The following is an 18,210-nucleotide window of genomic DNA, read 5'->3' as shown; positions in this document are numbered from 1 at the left end:
TTTCAGCAGCACATACACATCCTCATTCTACAACAGAAGTTTCCGTCTCGTGAGGAAATACGACAAATTTACTGCGTTCTTATTATTAATTTCCATTGTATTAATTTCCATTACAAGCTGCGTGCGTTCTTGAGTGAGCGGGCGCCCGCCGGAGGATTTTGTGTTGGGGGGGTTTATTACTGTTCACTCTGTAACACCAAAAATGCGCGCTGTTAGGTTTTGATGAATGTCACTACATGTTTTGTTTGGTAACTATTTTGTGCAACGCAAAGTTACGTGTCTGTATAAACAAAGGCGGAGCCTCCTGCCCCGTGTTCTTCATGGGTGTCAGGCTTCGTGGCTACCGGAAAGGTGACAAAGTGACAAAGTGTCTGTCTCGTTTATTACTGGGCAGTATATAATATTCTGAGAAGATGTCTGTACCAGAGAGCACAGGTGAAGCTTCGCTTGCAGCTCCAGAGCAGTCTGCTGCAGAAGAATCAACACACACCCCCAACACACGTGCGTACGCTCCTTCCTCCTACACAAGCAGCGTGCTGACACACATACACATAGTCATTCTACAACACCTATATAGTTAGGTCATTAGCTAGATAGGTAGTAGTTAGTTGTAACTGTTATGGGGTGGGGGGTGTGGTTAACGGCGAATCCGCGCCCCTTGCTGGTTCATCGCAGAAGTGATCAAAAATCCCACACCTTCACAGCTCTATTTTACACCCCCATTCATTCTGACACCTACGGACAATTTAGACTTGCCAATTGACCTATGAAGCATGTTTTTGGACGATGGGAGGAAGAGCTTCTTCTCCGGAGACCCCGGAGAGAACCCACGCATGCACGGGGAGAACATGCAAACTCCACACAGAAAGGTCCCCCATTGATGTTCTGTTTCAGGTCCCCTTGCCTAAGAATACTTAAAAAAATAGATGCAATGGACTTCCGGTTGTAGCGGATGAGTGACTAGACGCAGACGTCTGCTCTCCCAAACTTTCATAACTTTTATAAGTCAATCCCTTATTATCTGACCCTGCTCAGTAGCATGTTGTCATCATTACTCGACGAGCAAATTTGACCGTGAGTATGTCACGAAAAAACCGAAGAGACGAGGAAAAAGAGGAGAGTAGTGTTGGAGTTTTCACCGCGGTGCTAACGGCTAAGTTAGCGGAAACCAAAGCAGAGCTGCTGGCTGAGATTAAAGATACCTACACCAGACACGAAGCTAAATTGACCAGCGTTCAAGCCTCTGTCGATGACCATACAGAACACATTGTCCAACTAGAAAGCGCAGCGGATTCTCCTAATGCCGAAGTGGCTGAGATTCAGTCCAAGCTCTCCTCTCTAACTTTGGACAATACTAAGCTTAAGGCAAAACTAGCGGATGCTGAAGGACAAAGCCGCTGCTATAACATTCGCATTGCCGGGCTACCTGAAAACATCGAAGGCTCTACGCCCACTGCCTTCTTCTCGCAGCTACGCAGCGACATTCTGACGTCTCCCTACAAAGAGCACAGCGCTCGCCAGTTGCTAAATCTAAGCCTTCAGAGAGACAGCGGTATGTCCTGGTTTGTTTTCACCGTTTCCAGACCAAGGAGCTTGTGGTGCGGACGGCACGCAGACTACGAGGAAAGCTGACCTTAAAAGGTTCTCCCATTCACATCTTCGAGGATTATTGCCCGGATGTTTTGGAGCAGCGCACCCAATAACAAGACGTGATGAAGAGGCTTTATGGACAAGGCTTTAAACGTGCTCTGAGATACCTGGCAAGGCTGTCTGTCGTGCTGAAAGACGGCTCCATTAAGGACGACACAGACTTTCTTTCTCATCCTTGCGGAGTAGGGACCAGAGGTGAGCGGACTGATCAACTGGTCACAAAGCTACGCATAGCAGGATACCTAAAACAATTATACTTTTCTATTATTATTTTTTTTTTTAATTAATTTTTTTATTGAAAAAGCACATGATAAATTGCACATTGTTTTGATGGATTACAATGTTCTTGCTTTCTCAGTTTTTAATGAAAAAATAAAAAAAGAACAAAAAATAAATGAAAAAGGAACATGAGGAAGCAGGGATTTTCAAAACATAAATGATATCACATGATTTTAGTGAAGTTTCAGATGAAGTCTGATCTCACAGGCTTAACATATTCTGTCCATATAGACCAAGTAGCGTAAAAGACATCCAGCCGTATTTGTAATAAGTGCATTATATAAATTTGTTGTACCACATCAATCCAGTCCTCTGTCGTTGGTTGCTCAGGTTTAAGCCATTTTCTGGTTATTGCTTTCTTACTGGCTGCCAGTAGAATGTAGAGCAGTTTTCTTATTTTTGTTGTCTAGGCCATCAATTTTACTAGGTATTTTTTCTGAGAAGGTGTAGTAAAAAAACCTCATTATGCTCTTCCAACAAAATTCACGCCAAATGTTTGATCCTGTTGTGACCCATTGTTTCCGACATACTTGTTCCCAATCCTCCTCTGTAATAGTGAGCCCTCCTTCTTGCTCCCATCTTTCCTTTACATAGTACCTGTTCACCCCCTTGTGCGTCAAGATACTATTGTATAATTTTGAAATTATTTTCGTAGGGCATATTGCTTTTATTAATGTTTTAAAAGTTTTAAGAAACCTTGGGTCATCTGTGGGTATTTTCATTTTTTGATTGAAATAGTGCCTGACCTGTAAATATCTGAAGAAATCTTAAGAAATTAACCCGTGTTTTTCTTTTAGGGTATAAAATGTTTGAAACGCTCCCCCATGCACAAATGAGTTGTAATCTGTTAACCCTTTTGCAATCCATAATTTAAATCTATCATCATACTTGTTAGGGGTAAACTCTGAGTCGTACGCACACCATCTGAGAATTTTGGAGTCCACCAAAATGCATTTTTTAACTGTGTCATTCCAGGTTTTAATCATCATATTCTTCAGTAAGGGTCATTCTGTTAAAGGAAGTTCCCCCTGTAACTTGATATCAGCTAATAAAGCTTTTAATGGTATTCTTTCAAAGGCTTTCAGCTCCAGGTCTTTCCATCCTGCAGTGTAAACTGGAGAGCACATGCAGATAAGAGGCCTCAGCTGGGCAACACAGAAGTAGTCTTGTAAACAAGGGAGATTTCTGCAACCTTGATCTGTTTTTAATTGTTTACATTAATTTTGTATCCTGACAGAGTGCCAAATTATTTGAGGGATTCACTAATTATGGGTAGGGTTTTTGTAGGTTGAGATATTGCTAATAATAAATCATCTGCAAATAAGGAAAGCATTTGTTCTTTTCCTGAAACTTTTACTCCTTTTATGTCTGCTCTTTGCCTGATCCACTGCCCAAGAGATTCAATGTATAATGCAAATAAAAGAGCAGACATGTTACATCCATGTCTAGTTCCTCTCTCTAAGGTTATCATCTCAGTGAGGTCTCCATTGATTTTAATCCTGGCAGTTGGTTTGTTATATAACCCTGAAACTCTCAATCATTGATTTGTGAAAGCCAAATTTGTCAAGTACTTTGTATAAAAATTTCCACCTCACCGAGTCAAATGCCTTCTCGGCATCCAGGCTTATCACTAGTGTCTCCTGTTTTTGTTGAACAACTTGATGAATTATATTTAGTACTTTCCTGATGCTGTCCTGTGTCTGTCTTTGTCTAATGAATCCTGTTTGGTCTTTGTGTATCAGCATTGGGAGAATTGTTTCCAATCTCCTTGATATTATAGAAGTGATCAGTTTGTAGTCGATGTTCAAAACACTAACTGGCCGGTAGTTAGCACAATCCAGTCTGTCCTTCCCGTTTGCGGATTATCGAGATTATTGCTTCATTCCAAGACAATGGAGTTATTTTCTTCTCCATCACCCAGTTAAATGTTTTTAATAAGGTTGGAATTAGGTGAGTTTCCATTGTTTTATACCAGTCTTTTAAACCCGTCTGCACCCGCCATTTTTCCTCTTTTTAGTTTTCTGATTGTTTTCTGATCATCACGGTAATTGCTGTAAACAATTTTTCATTTTGCTTAACTGTTAGAGATGGCAAATCTAATTGTTTTAAAAATGCATCTATTTGGTCACTATTATTTATGTATGTTTCTGAGAAGAGATTTTTTATAGTATTCATGAAAACACTGTTGAATTTTCTCCTGCTCCGTTTCAGTTTTTTTACTTGAAAGATTTTTATTTTATATATTGCTCTCTCTGCTTGTTGCTTTCTCAGTTTATAAGATAGAGGTTTCAAAGATTTGCCACCTACATCATAATATTTTTGTCTCATTAAAACAAGTTTTTTCTGCACAGCCAGTGTTTTGATGTCATCAATTTCTTTCTATAATTTTATAATTTCAGTCTTATTTTTGGTCTTACATTTTGGAAATGCTCCTGTTGAAGTCTAAACAGTTTTTCTCCTAAGCACTTCAGTTTCTGTTGACTAGCTTTTTTCTGGTAGGATGAGATGCTAATTATTTTTCCTCTCAGAACTGCTTTTAGAGCATCCCAGAGAGTTGCTGGTGATACCTCACCATTATCATTATGTACTTAGTATTCTTTAATTTCATTGTTTAATTTATCTTTGATATTTTGGAAATTTAGGATGTTATTGTTTAATCTCCAAACAGTGGATCTTTTCTTTCCAGCCAAGTACAAACTTACTGTAACTGGATTATGGTCAGAAATTGCACAAATTCCAATTTCACTGTTTTTCACTCTTAGTAGGTCATTTTTGAACAAAAATATGTAATCTAGACGAGAGTAAACATTATGAGGATGTGAGTAGTGAGTATATTCTCTTTTTGTTGGATTATTTTCCCTCCATACATCAACTATGCCCATTTCCTCCATGAGATGTCTCATCTTTTTCCCAATCTTTCTATAGTCACCTTTGCCATTTGAGGAATCGAGTTAGTTATTCAATGCAGTATTGAAGTCTCCACCGCATATCAAGGTTCCTTGAAGTTTTGCTGATATTAATTCAAAAATATGTCTATAAAAGGACCAGTCGCTACCGCGGGAACGTACACATTTAGTAATGTAATTAGATTACTATTAATTTTTCCTGTTATCATAAAATATACCTGCCTTCTTTGTCTTTGTATTCTGATATTTGTTCGTAATTCACTGCCCCAGCTATCATTGTGGCCACTCCTCTCCTCCAACCTGAGCTATGGGAAGAATAGAAAATGTGTTTAAAGCCCATTTTATTCAACTTTAGATACTCAGCATCTGGGAGATGTGTTTCTTGTAAAAAGACTATTTCTGCTTAATCTTGTTTTAGTTTGGACAATGTTTTCCGCCTCTTAACTGGATTATGTAAGCCATTGATATTAAGTGTAACCAGTTTTATGTTTCTGTCATACATAATGTTTCACATTTGAATGTTTTGCACATATATTCCCTGCTCCTCATTTCAAACAGTGAACTCTGAACAGAAAGGAAACTTAACAGTTGAACATAACTAAAAACGAATTTAAGTAACGTTAACTTCCAAGGTAGGGGTCTTAGAAATAGACCCTGTCGAGCCTCTAAAGGCAGTGTCCTCCTCACTTTGGTAGGGGGGGCCCTTTTTCAGCAGGGGCTTTAGGTGTGGGAGATTGTCCCACTGATAGAACCACGTATAACATCAGTTACTTATTTATACACCTGATGACCATCAGGTCTTAATATTTTTATTTCAATTAAAGGTAAAAAAAATATAAATAAAAAAAATAAAAAAATAAAATGCAGATCTCCTCAGAGAAGTTCTAATGAATTCTGTTCTATTAGACACAGAAAACCAAAGTTAACATTGAGAAACCTTTCCCCTGTATTTATAAAACTCACTCCACCGCCGGGTCAGCACCGGTTCTCCTGAAAGCTCTCAGTTTTTCTTTATAACTCGGACCCGGTGGGCCTGGTGTAGTGCGGCTGGCCCCTCTGGTCACTCTGCTCCAGGTCAGCTGCTTGAGTTGCTGCCGAACAGTTTCTGGTGGTTTCATGACCTCTACAGGAAATCCTCTTTTGCACATGTCTTCACTTGCTTCTGTTGCTGTGTTGTAGATCTTTATTCCATCAGCATACTTCACCTTCAGCCTTGCAGGAAATAAGGTTTGGAGCTGGATCTGTTTGTCTTTTAGAATCCTCCGGATAGCTGTATACTCTCTTCTTATCTTGAGGATGAGTGGAGGATAGTCATTGTCCAAAGATATCTGTTTACCTTTCCAGGTAAAGCCATTTTGTTGCCATGCTTTGCGAATTATTTGCTCTTTGGCCTTGAAGCTTAAGAACTTCACCAGAATAGAGCGTGGTGAAGCTCCGTTAGGGGGGGGGGGGGGCTCCCAACTGAGCGATGGGCTCGTTTGATGTTTATATTCTCCGCGTCCTCTAGCTTCAAACCTTCAGGTAGTAAGGCTTCCACAAAAGCTCTCATTGAGGGGGAATCTCGCTCAGATGTTTCTGGCACACCATAAATCCTGATGTTTTCTCTCCTGTCGCGTATTTCCAGGTCCGTTAGCTTGTCTGTTAGCTTCACGTGTACCTGCATTAGCTCCGCCATCACGTCTTCCACGGTTTGGACTCGCTCCTCTGGTTTCTCAATCCTCCCCTCAGCTTCTTCCATTCGGTTATTCACTTTAGCAATGTCTTCTTTCATACTTTTCAGTTTTTCATTGTTTTCTTGGCGAAACGCTCTTAGTTTCTATTAGCTCTTAGTAAACTGTCTTGTGCCATTGTGCTTGTTTATTAGCAAACTTTAACTTAAATAAATCAAACTCTACTTATACCTCAGTTAATGATCACTGTATTTAATTAAGCATATATGATTTAAGTGACATTTTTGTTTTGTTTTCTGTCTTTTTAATCTATGCATTTCATCATTTCTGTAATGAGTTTGATAAATATGTGTAAATTCTTTATTACTTTGACGACAATGCTTGAAATAAATCAATAAAATCAAAATCAAACTGCTGAGCCTGCGGTTATTAGCCTTAGCAGCTAACATTAGCCCGTTCCAAAGTCAGTTTACTTCCACAAATCCGCTGCAAAGCACTGGTCTTTGGTGTTTTCTTTTTCCCCTCGATGTTATATTCAACTTCCGTAGTTGATATCACCGTTCCCGGGGGGTTTATGATAAATTTCTCTGGTTCAGTCGGGAACTCTCCCGCTACACAGCTATCCCATTGGTGTACAAACCGGAAGTCATACTTTTCTATTTTTATTTATTTATTTTATTCTTGATAAATGACGTTATGTTTTTTTTTTAAATGTACATACATTTTGTAGTAATTAAGCAACATTCTCTTTAGCTAATGCTCTCCATGTAAAGGAAATACCATTGTTCATCTTAACCATGCTGAAATGTTAAAATAAATTAATTTTCTCTTCTTTTCTTCATCCTTTACCTTTTTGTACGTACCCCCTTTTTTTAAAATCAGATTCGGGTTCTGTTTCCCTGATTTACTTCATTAATATAAATGCCTTTTCTCCCTTTTTATTTAAAATTTAGAAATCTGTTTATTTTTTTATCATTGTTTGCTATTTATGTTATGTTGCTGATTTTTATTTTTATTCCTTTTTTTGGTACTATTTTTTTCTATTAAAATTGCAACAATATATGCATATATAACTGTAGTACAGCACACATTTTAGTCTATCACTTGAATTTGACTTAATTTTTCTTTTACAATCGGGAATTGCATACACACAATTTCAGGTTGACCACGGAAGATCCTCGACAGAGCGTCACTGACGCCTTAGTGCAAAGGATATTTGATTTTTTGTTGTGTGGGGAAGGGGGTTAAGGGGATGAATGGGTTACGCTGTTTATTTTTATTTATTTGTTTATTTTAATTTTATTTTTTACTTAATGATTTTACTTTTTATTTCTCTCCCTCTCTTCGTCTATCGTTATGGAGTTTAATATCAGAAAACTTAACTTATGTCCTCAAATAATATAACCGGGTCACTTAGACTCATCTCCTGGAATGTGAAGGGGATGGGTAATGGGACGGGTGATGACACATTTGAATCGTCTTAAGGGTGACATTTGCTTCCTTCAGGAATCTCACCTGCTAAACAAGGAAGTTCCCAAACTGAAAAAGAATTGGATAAGAGAGGTTTATCATTCAACATTTAACGCTAAGGGCACGTGGTACAGCAGTTATCCGTAAGCGTATTCCGTTTAATTTTAAGAAGTCGGTCCTGGACCCGAATGGCAGATGTGTGATGATCTCTGGTACACTTCACTACAACCATTACCTTTTTGTATGTGTTTATGGTCCCAACTGGGATGACAGCTCTTTTATAACTAAACTCTTCGCATCCTTTCCAGATAGTCAGAACCATTACATTATTATAGGTGATTTTAATCTTGTGCAGGACCCTTTGCTTGACAGATCAGCCAACACATCAGCTCCAGTATCTAAGGCAGCAAAGACATTGTTGACTCTTTCACAGCAGTTTGGCCTTGTGTACCCTTGGAGATATAAGTCTCCTACTGCTAAATCGTTTTCCTTCTTCTCGCATGTTCATCGTTCTTATTCGCGTATAGATTATTTCCTTTCCGATTTGAGACTCATCTCTAAAGTGATCTCTTCTGACTACCACAGCATTGCCATATCTGACCATGCGACTGTCTCTCTCGACTTGGCTCTGTCTGCTCAGTCTGCCCATTTTAAATTGTGCCTGTTTAACTCTGTCCTTTTGGTAGAAGAATCCTACAAAAAATTAATTCATTCGCTGATTGTCTTATTTTTTTATTTGAATGATTTGTCTGGAACAAGTAGGCCCATCCTATGGGAGACTTCCAAAGCGTATTTCAGAGGCCATACCTGTTCCATTCCTGAAAGACATGTACAATAAAGCCTTTACACTAGGTGGCCTTCCTGATACGCTCTCAGACGATACAATCTCCCTTCTTCTCAAGAAGGATAAAGATCCCCTCCTTTGCAGTAGTTACAGGCCCATCTCCCTTTTGAATGTGGATTTTAAAATTCTGTCAAAAATTCTAGTCGCTCGACTACACCATGTGTTATTTTCGGTCATAGATATGGATCAGACAGGCTTCCTGCCAGGAAGGCAGTCCTCTTACAACACCAGACGCCTTTTTAATATAATTAGTTCCCCTGGCTCTTCGCTGCCAGAGGTTGTGGTTTCTCTTGATGCAGAGAAAGCCTTCGACAGATTGTAGTGGAGCTTCCTTTGTTCCGTACTGGCCAAATTCGGATTGGGTGAGGCATTTGTCGACTGGGTTAGCCACAGCACTCAACCCTGCAATGTTGCCATTTCGATGGTCAACTAACGGTTTTCATTACCTCGATGTTCAGGTCACGCTCTCCTTGCCGGCGCTATTTTTTAAAAATGTCACCCCCCTGATGGAACAAATTGAAAGGGATTTTGCCCGCTGGTCAACACTTCCCCTCTCACTGGCAGGTCGCGTGAGCCTGGTAAAGATGGTTATCCTCCCAAAGTTTTTATATTTATTTCAACATCTCCCAATCCTCCTGAATAAATCATTTTTTGATAGACTGGACAGACTTATTTCAACCTATTTGTTGGTCGGCAAGCCGCCACGTATTCGTAAGTCTGTGTTACAATCGCCTAGAGACAAAGTAGGACTGGCTTACATGAAAAGCTTTTGACAGTACCTCCTCCCACTCGCGGCAGGACCATCAGGTTTATCAAAACACTTTTGGACAAACGTCCAGCAGGTTCAAAAAATTACACTGTAGAAAAGAATGGGATTTTTGATTACATGAAATTGCATTTTAATAAATTGGCGGGAAAAGCAACTACCTGGACAAATTTACAACTACTTTAGTTAAAAATGACTATTGAAAACCATTTGAACTTTTAGGAAAAACAGCTGCAACCTCAAATTTTTTGTGACTCAATTTTTTACAAAAAATTCCTCCAGATCATGGACATCAATACAGACTATAGATAGTTTCTCATTTTTATTTATTTTTTGGTTGCTGGTGTGTTGGGGATTTTTGTCAAGGTCAAGGTTAACCGTGGCTCAAAAAAGGTTGACAAACACTGCAGTAGGCTAACTACATATCTTTCTGATTATCTGAAAGATGCAATAGCTAATGTTAGAAATAGGACTGGGGTTGTTCAAATCAATTAATCGATCTGAACTGATCCACGGTTAATAAATCAACAATCAATCCATAAAAGTAGAATTTTTCATTTATGCTTTTCCTAACGCATAACAGCAGTAAACCCAAGGTCCACTAGCTTGATGGTAACGTATAATGGAATTTCCCATAGGACAGCTAATGCTAACGCTCAGTCAACTTAAGCATACGTTGCTGACAAAATGAACCGCTTTATAAACTCACATGCATGAAATTTCCTAACTCTTTTAGTAAAAAGTTTTTTTAAGAGTAACCAGTACAGGTTTTTGCTTAAATCTTCTAGAATAAAGTGTAATGCTATAGTGTGCAGTGATGCCAGATAGTGTCACAGTTTTACAGCCTAAAAACATCTGAAAACCGCCAGAACCAGTAAAAATCCGCCCAACCCGTCTATGACCGCGGACTATGGGGGGTGTGCTTGCGTGAAACACTGATAGCGTGAGCTCCACCTAGTGGCCAAACAGAAACGCCCTCCAGGAGAGGCAGAACATAATGATCTGCACATTTTTATTGGAGCTTCTCCTTCTGAGAACTCATGTAACACTATGCTGTTAATAATCTCACTGTTTTATTATTTCACTATTAAATTTTACCGTATCAGATTAATCTGAATATATTCAAAACATACAGATTATTAATGTATTTCTATACAAATATATCTTAATGTGTACATTCAAAATTGAATTGAATCAACTGGAATAAAAGAATAGAAAGAATTGTGAATCGAATCTGGAAATTATTGGCGATACCCAGCCCTAATTAGAAATGTTCAATCATCGTGAAACAGACCCCACATTCACCACCAGCCCCTAGTTCCACAACACTGCAGTGCACTGTGATCACTGTGATTGGGCAGAACCTGATGGTTCAGCAATGACACGTTACGGGCGTATTTATTACAGTATGAACTGTACAGATGTTTTTTAAACTTGCCAAAAAAAAAAGAATATGATATTACATTTTTTTTATAACATTTTATCTGTGGAAAAAATCGAGTTGCAGAATATATGTTCGATTAAGGATGGAGCTGGAATTTCCATTTTGGGTAAGATAAAACTACCAAAGCCATTTAATTAAAATCTACGGATTTTGCTTTTATGTAAAAAAAAAAAAAAAAAATACGAAAAAGAAAACTAAACCTAAACCTAAAAAAAGGAAAAAGGTATTAAAAAGTAAAGGAAGAATAAAAAAAATGTATTTTTGAACAACAAAAATACTGAATCTTTATACAGAATTGACTTACAATTTTAGACATTGGTGCAAAAATCTTTCATATCTCTTAGAGAGAGCTCTTTTTTGGGTGAGCCGTTAAGTGAAAATAATCAGCAGGATGTTTACTAATGAAGTCGGAGAATGTGGGGTCGACCATTCTAAAAGGATCTGAGGGTTTAACCAGTTTAAAATGTGACATATATGCCAGCATGGACATGTCATGTTTCTGTGAAACAAAGTGATCAAAGTACTCTCTAAAAGGATCAGAAACTCTCAAAGGAAAGTGTGTTCATTCATGTAGACTGCTTTAGCACTCTATTTCTGAATAAGAAGGCCAGTCGTGACCTGGGAAGTTCCTCTGTGGAGACGAACTACAGTATATTTCCTGGAGGAAACCTCTCTTTCTGGCAGTCTGATGGCTCCAGGACAGTTCCTTCAGGCTAGCGGTAGCTCCAAAACATCAGCTGCATTGATCTGCAAACATTTTACAGCTTCTATTTAAATGAACTTTAAGTTAGAGACAATTTCCAAACGAGATGTTAGAATAAAATAGTTCTTGTTAAATATATATTAGTCATTTGTAATCTTTGTTAAAGAAAGTAAAAACAGGGAGAAAAAAAACGATTAAAACCGAAAATGAAATTTGAAATTAAATAATCTGAGATTTTATGTCATGGCCATATCGACCAGATTTAAATTGAGTACAGAGGCAAAAGTCAAAAAAGGTTGAACTAAAAATGGTAAATTTTTATACCAATATAGCACTTTTCTACATTGCTTTAAGGCCCAAAGCACTTTACAGTCGCAGTCACCCAAATACGCATATTATTAGAGTGACTATGCTGTTTTTTTTTAACCAGCGCATCCTGTTCTGTGTCCTGATTGGCTGGAGACCTTGTCAATCAATCTCCTCAGTCCGTGCCGTGTCTCCTGTGCAGAAATGCGGAGATCTTCAGATCAGAAATCTGTGATCGATCAGATCTTTGTTTTCATTCTAAGATCCTGGACCTCATTTCTATGAAAGTTTGAGAATTTAAACAATAGAAAAGTGTGAAAATGTTCATGTCTGTGTGAGAAAAGTGTAGGAACTCTGCAGTGAGGAGTTTTACTGCCATAAACGTCTGTAATCAGACTACCGTGGATTTCAACAATCACGGGTTATGTTTAGAACGTAACTCCTGCAATAAACGAGGGAACTCTGTACTGGTGAAAAAGGTAACGCAGAAATATGCGTAGCTGCAGTAGAAAACATAGAAATTTGCTTTTTTTCATTAGTACTGGATGAGAAACAGACGCACAGGACACAGCTGCTTAGTTTGAGCGCAAACTGTGAGACGTGTGAGGAGCTGCAGCCCTAAAAGTCTATTTATTGTTTTTTCTTTTTAATGTATTAGTATATTTTTTCCTGACTTTTTGTCTTTGAAAATCCCAGTTATTCTGTCATTTTTTTATTCCATAAATAGTGTTATTTATTTTAGGACTTTACAAAAAAAGAAAGATAAAAGAAATTTAAAGAGAAAGAGTTCTTGTGGCCTCACTAGAAAAAGTTTGTGGACCTCCTCTATCATCCATGTGGTGTTGGAGGATTTGTTGTTTTTCATTCTTCCATCATTCAAACACTACATGAATGCAGCATTTCTCTAAGCTTTACACGAGGTACATCAAGCTGCTGATGCAATTGGCTCTAAATTGAGAACAAAAGTTTTAATCTAAAAACTCTTAATTGCTCTGTTTTAAAATATAATTTTCAATCCAAATATTTTCCTCCAGAATCCATGTTATTTCTTTCTCACTCCACGCATCTGTTCCTAGTCCGGCCCTTCTATCCAATTTTAGAACCCAATGTGGCCCGTCAGTTAAAATAATTGCCTTGCACTAAGGGGGATGGCAGATGAGTTCATCTCCTTTTTTCCTTTTTCTTAGACAGCCACAATCACTATGGCAACCTCTGCACCAATTTCCAAAATCTCTGGCACCAGCTCTTGTTACTCCAAGCAAAAGGTTGGAAGACAGACGATCCAGCAGAGGAAACATCCTACCAATTAGTAACACGTGACAAGTGGCAACAAGAAAAAAGGTCTTCCAGTCTTCATATTTGAGACATCTGACCGTCACCATCATCCGGTTTCATGTAGTTGTTACGTATAAACTAGAGTCGCCGGGAAACGCTTCACTGCGACGGATTATTAATCAACAATCCTGTACGAAGCTTTAAGGTATGAAATTAAAGACTCAGCACCTGTCTTGATTTGTGATTATCATTAAGACGAATCCTTCATCACTGTGTGGAGCTGTAAACGTATGTGCTATGGGGGACTAAACCTACTTAGCCAAGTCAAGTTTGCCTGTTGCATGTCTCCATTTGACCATGACATGAGAGTGTGCTACACCCTTTTTTTTCAGTTTTTTTTTTTTTTTCATTATTAGTAATAGAAAAATAAATGTAAAAACGGTACACAGCCTCAAAGCAAACAGTACAACTAAGCCTGCACAATAAATCGCAAATTTATCGTTATCACGATATCAATCTGCGCAATACGTATATCGCAAAAGACGGCGAAAACTCATTGCAGCTTGAAGGATTTAGGGAATCGAATAGATCCACTCATGCATTTGACCAATCGGATGAAGGCCTTCACGTTGTTGACCAATCAGATGGAACCCTTGTTACGTTAGATGTTCTCCTCCAATGTAGACGAGGGTCATTTGAAATGTAATGTTAGTTATGTTTACTCTCATTTAAAAATGGACACGTGTTTTTGGTTGTTTGGCTATTTGTTCATGTGCAGCATGTTATATCGTCGCAATATTGATCACTAATATCGCGAGTTTTTCTCATATTGTGCAGCCCTAATTATCTCGTGAAAGCAACCTGCACTTTTCCCTTCAAATAATTAAAAATTTAAGACAAATTAAATCAACCAAACATTAATAAAAACTGAAAAAATGCATTAAAAATTGCAACTATGATCCTTTCACACATTGCAAACATGTGATGCATTGTATTATGATTAGTGATGCACGATAATGACTTTTTACAACCGATACCAGATATTTTCCTGCCTCTTGTAGCTGATACTGATACTCAACCCATATTTTTTTAAATACTTAAGAAAAAAATATTAGTAAGTACAAAGTAACAGCGAACGGCTCTAATGTGTTCAACAAATTTGCAGAACTAGTTTTACCTGCAAATAAATGGAACAACAGATTGTACAAACACTTCATTAGCCTTTTCAGTCTGTCATACATCTGTGAACAGAGAAAAGTGCATTTCAATGGTTGGAACAAATGACTAACGTAAATACCAACGTAACAAGTACATTTTTCAATACATATAATGCCCGAAATAATAACTTGGAAAAGTAATAGTTGAATCTTAAAGTGCAAAAGGTATTGCTTTGTTTGAAACTGAAGTGCAAAATAATAACTATAAAGTTTTTTGATGTGCAAAATAAATGGTCGCTCATAGAAATAAACTTTTCAGAAATATAGGCATTCAAGCATTTTACAAACCAGAATGACTAAAAGGAATAAACCAACTCAATTACATTTCGTTTTTTGTTTTAACTGTGGTTTGGATCAATGGGACATTTTTCCTGATAACAAGTAGCATCTCTGCTTTCTGACAGGTTAGATGTTGATTTTTTCATCCAGAACATTTGCAGCAGAAGAAAAGAACGTACACTATCAAAGCTAGTGCAGGATGCTGACAGGTATTTCCATGCAAGCCCTGCAGTTTTTTTTGGTTGTTTTTTTTTTTTTCAGAATGAGCGCTAGCGATGACGGCAGCTTCATGTTCTTTCCACACATCGAGGTGGTGAATTTTTAAATAGATTGTGAGATTTGTGGTGTTAAAGCTTGACCTTTTTTTTACCTCTTTAGTTTGTGACACTTCTGTCGACCACATTTTGTAAACAGCAAGTGAGTCGTTGGTCTCAGACACGGTAAGACAAGCCCACATGGGTGAGAGCTGCGCCACGTTGCAGACAGAGCTCTTTAGCGCAGCGGTACCGGTCCGTGGGTCATTTGGTACCGGGCCGCACAGAAAGAATAAATCATTTACATTACTTAGTTTTTTGTTTATTTTGGGAATCATATTTTATTTTAAAATATGGCCCGATTCTCTGTTCCATCCGTCTGTGTCACTTTTGACGAAGGCGCACTTCTCGGTCACATGACAGGTTACCGCTAAAATAAAACCCAGGAATTAGCAAAATGAATAAAAAACAAATGTCTTTGGAAAGTTTCTTTGCCAAGGGGAAAAGGCCCAGCCAGGAGAAAGGAGGGCAGCCTTCGACTCCCCAAAAAAAGAAAGCTACATTTAATAGACAGCACTTCTTTTTTGCACCATGAGTGTGAGAAGGGGAGAGGATGATGATACCTGTGCGATGTACAATGTTATGCCTGTCAAAATAAAAGCTCAGAGTTCGTCTTGTCATGTGTCTGTTCCTCCTTCATCGTAGAGTTGCTACAAGTCACGTTCACCGCATCTCAAAGATCGGTCTGTGCAAACTTCTTATGACATCATACCGGACCACGACGCAAGAAAAGTTGGGGACCGCGGCTCGCTCTAGCGGATGCAGGATGGGGGGTGAGCAGACACCTTGCTGGCACAACTAAACACAGTGGTGAGTGAGGAGGCGACGACAGTTTAAGCTTTTAGTTATTTGTCCATTTTATCTGCCAATTTTTTTCTTAGAAGAATTATCGGCATACTGTCCATTATCGGCCGATTATTATCAGTATCTGATATTATCGTGCAACCCTATTTAAAATGAAAATAATCATGGAAATACTTAAATTCGTACAAGGATGAACACAACTTGTCTTTAGTATTTTAGCGGATTGATGTCGGGCTTTTTCTAAATATGACCTTTTTTAGGTGCACATATGACCTAAGCCTTGTTACAGTATGTGGAAAATATCCCAGCTGCTTATGGAAAAGATCATCAGTGAGATATAGATCACCGTAATCCATTTTCCATCAGAATTTCATCCTCATCCAAAAAACATTCAGTAAAACCCCAAATTAGTTGGCAACATAGTGCAAATGTGTTCCTAAAAAGTAACAATATAGGGCCAAAACAACAATTGAACCCACAGTCTGTTTTATTAATGTTACATGTTAGGATGTGCTTATTCCTAGAGTCTAAACCATTACATTTCCCCTTATTAAATTTCACAATAATCCCACTGAGAAGCTGCTTTCGCAATTCACAAACCCATTTTGCAGAGTCAGTCATTTTATATTTCCTACAAATGTCACCCCGTCTCCCCCAATGTTAATAATTCTGCAGCGTGAGACTGTGGACGCTTTGGAATCAGATCATTCCACCTCTCAAAAGGACGCATCGGTCCAGTAAACGCAAACGTTTCTTGGAACGTAAACAAGCGTCAGATTGTGTCACCACAGATTAGGGAAGAATTTGGTTAATGTTTAACTGAAATGACTTAAAACTGTTAACATTGTTGAATAATCCCTAAACTGGATACTTTGTATGCTGGGTATTGAGTTACCTATCCAGCTTTCAGCAGGGATTGGAACTGTCACCTGATCACATTTTACGCAATCTAAAAGATCTTTTTTTTAACACTATAGACATTGTACTTGTCTTTTGTATTGCTAATTCCCCAAAAGTTTGTATTTATGATCTCAATCTATCTCCAAATAATCTCAAAAAGGGAGGGGGAAAATACATCTCAACATAGTTTCCAGGAGTTTTTTTTACTTTAAGTGTATTTAGTTTTTCATGAGAAAACTGGCGTTCAACGCTTCAAACTCCTTTTTCCACTCCTCCTCCTCCTCCTGTACTCCAGAGATTACTGAAATTCAACAGCTGCTCTCCTTTCATCCATGTTCGTCCTGATCGCCATGCCTCAGTCTGTCCCATCACCCCTCGCTCCAACATCAAAGTCATCACACCCAAAAGTCTCGGACAGCTCCAAAAAACAGACTAAAAACCCCATTTCATGAGCAGTCACGATCTGGCGGATCATCTTTGTTCCATAACCCCTCTAAAGTCCCAGCAACAGGCGTGGAGCCCGAGCTTCCCCGCCGCGCGCCTGATCGCGTCCAGCAGCCTCACTTACCAGCAGAGCGGCCGGACAGATGAGGTCCATGGAGGGGCCCGCTCGCATAACCGTTGCCTTCGAGGACGTTGACCGTGTGGACTGGAAAAGGGAAATGCCTGCGCACGCAGCCGAAGCACAGAGAAGTGAGGAAGACGACATCAAATGTTTCAAGCGGCGGCAGCCACATCCGCACACGCACACGAGGCAGCAAGAGGTGCGCGGACCTAACGGTTTACGGGCGGGCGCGTGCGCAGGAACGCAGGAACGCATGCGCCGCAGGAGAGCGAGCTGAAAACGCGCATCATCAAGTCTGAACTCGACGCTGTTGACGCGGAGGAGAGCAGATAATCCGTAATGATCCGTGAGAGCAACGATTCAGTAACCCATAGGGTATAAACCCGCAAAAACCTCCACGACTATCCCTGATTTATTTATTTATTCATTTATTAGTTGATTGGTCTAAGTTTGACAGATCTCCATAGATATTTCAGCTGTTTTTTTCTTTTTCTTTACTTACTAGTTTAATTTTTTTTCGATTGCTCGAAACACACCATTTCCACTTCCAAACATCAATTCTTGTTTATATATGCGTTAGTTTGATTTAACTCTGTATAGACATGTCTGCTGTTTTGTTTGAAATAAACCATTTACTATTTCTAAATTTCTATTCTTATGTATTTATTTTTGCTTTATTACTTGGTTTTTATCTTGGACATTTTCATCAAGCTCACTTTTATTTGCTGTATGTGAAATGATGAAGGCCAAAATTACACAGAATATTTAAGTCATCACTGGCAAAAGCATTCATTAAAATTCATTAAAATGCTTAATTA

At 38.6% G+C, this 18,210-nt stretch overlaps 1 protein-coding gene across 1 annotated transcript in view; it reads right to left on the bottom strand.

The window, feature by feature from the left end:
- The window catches only part of st3gal4 (ST3 beta-galactoside alpha-2,3-sialyltransferase 4), a 43,844-nt gene extending 26,219 nt beyond the window's left edge, over positions 1 to 17,625 (bottom strand). Inside the window, exon 1 of the mRNA XM_023961430.1 lies at positions 17,396 to 17,625. The gene's annotated coding sequence lies outside the window, so the exon portion shown is untranslated. The remainder of the gene's footprint in view (positions 1 to 17,395) is intronic.
- Positions 17,626 to 18,210: the final 585 nt, after the last annotated feature.

Source organism: Oryzias latipes, chromosome 13 (genome assembly GCF_002234675.1).
Source record: "Oryzias latipes chromosome 13, ASM223467v1".
Classification (NCBI taxonomy): domain Eukaryota; kingdom Metazoa; phylum Chordata; class Actinopteri; order Beloniformes; family Adrianichthyidae; genus Oryzias; species Oryzias latipes.
The sequence above is the reverse complement of the archived record's forward strand: the minus strand, read 5'-3'. Positions and strand labels throughout refer to the sequence as shown.